Here is a 1,750-nt window from a genome sequence, read left to right as displayed (position 1 = left end):
CTCCCCTTGTTTCTACTCTCTCTCTCTCCAAAATAAGTAAATAAATCTTAAAAACAAAAAAACAAAAATGTTGGGGCTGCCCATCAGACTCCTACCTCTCAATTAGGTTTTATTGAGTTACCTCATTTATTTCAGAGTTTTAATTAGCAGCTACCAGTATGTTGATGGTGGCTTTTTAGAAGCTTCCAGCCTACTGTTATTTAGATTGAGCAAGCCTAATTTAAAGGAGATAATTGGAAGACAGAATAAAAGCAGGAAATGTGCAAAGATAAAAATTGAGAGGCAGGAGAAATTTAAAAGTAACTACTCTCAGTAAGAATTTATGTTTAGCTTAGTATTGTTACAGAAGGTTACATAATCTATCCACCTATATCTACATATATATGTAGATATGTGTATATATAGGGGTTAGTATACAAACATATATTTCTTTGCTCTGTCAGATGAGAAAGCCTAAAAGAAATAACACCCCAGCAAAAATGAACACACCCTAAGGCCCAAATCTTGGTTTTGAATAATATTCCTTGAAGCATAGTTGATTCTAGGACTAGGGAAGGAAATATGTAAGATGAGACTAGAGACTCCTGCTGTGTCAAAAAGTAAGGAAGTGGTGAAAGAAAACAAAAGCAAAAACACATTAATGCTAGCTTTGGAAGCATAAACTCAAGTTAGAATGATACAAAGAAAATTAGCATGGCCCCTGCAAAAGGATGACATGCAAATTCATGTAGTGTTCCATATTTTTTTTTATGTTCCTTTCTTTTTTTTTTTATTTTAATGGTTTTTTATTATATTATGTTAGTCACCATACAGTATATCCCTGGTTTCTGATGTAAAGTTTGATGATTCATTAGTTGCATATAACACCCAGTGCACCATGCAATACGTGCCCTCCTTGCTACCCATCACCAGTCTATCCCATTCCTCCACCCCCCTCCCCTCTGAGGCCCTCAGTTTGTTTCTCAGAGCCCGTAGTCTCTCATGCTTCATTCCCCCTTCTGATTACCTCCCCTTTCTTTATCCCACCGATCTTCCTAGTTCTTATGTTCCATAGATGAGAGAAACCATATGATAATTGTCTTTCTCTGCTTGACTTATTTCACTTAGCATTATCTCCTCCAGTGCCGTCCATGTTGCAGCAAATGTTGAGAACTCGTTCCTTCTGATAGCTGAGTAATATTCCATTGTCTATATGGACCACAACTTCTTAATCCAGTCATCTGCTGAAGAGCATCTCGGTTCCTTCCACAATTTAGCTATTGTGGACAATGCTGCTATGAACATTGGGGTGCATATGGCCCTTCTCTTCACTACGTCTGTATCTTTGGGGTAAATACCCAGTAGTGCAATGGCTGGGTCATAGGGTAGCTCAATTTTTAACTTTTTAAGGGACCTCCACACTGTTTTCCAGAGTGGCTGGACCAACTTGCATTCCCACCAACAGTGTAGGAGGGATCCCCTTTCTCCACATCCTCTCCAGCAATTGTTGTTTCTTGCCTTGTCAATTTTTGCCATTCTAACTGGTGTAAGGTAGTATCTTAGTGTGGTTTTGATTTGAATTTCCCTGATGGCTAATGATTTTGAACATTTTTTCATGTGTCTGTTAGCCATTTGTATGTCTTCATTGGAAAAGTGTCTGTTCATATCTCCTGCCCATTTTATGATTTGTTTATTTGTTTCTCGCATATTGAGTTTGAGAAGTTCTTTGTAGATCTTGGATACCAGTCTTTTATCTGTAGCATCATTTGCA

At 37.8% G+C, this 1,750-nt stretch overlaps 1 pseudogene; it reads left to right on the top strand.

The window, feature by feature from the left end:
- Positions 1-646: 646 nt before the first annotated feature.
- Positions 647-745, top strand: LOC123781369 (U6 spliceosomal RNA; annotated as a pseudogene).
- Positions 746-1,750: the final 1,005 nt, after the last annotated feature.

The sequence above is a fragment of the Ursus americanus genome, chromosome 18 (genome assembly GCF_024610735.1).
Source record: "Ursus americanus isolate L20-20 chromosome 18, mUrsAme1.1.p, whole genome shotgun sequence".
Taxonomy (NCBI): Eukaryota; Metazoa; Chordata; class Mammalia; order Carnivora; family Ursidae; genus Ursus; species Ursus americanus.
The sequence above is the reverse complement of the archived record's forward strand: the minus strand, read 5'-3'. Positions and strand labels throughout refer to the sequence as shown.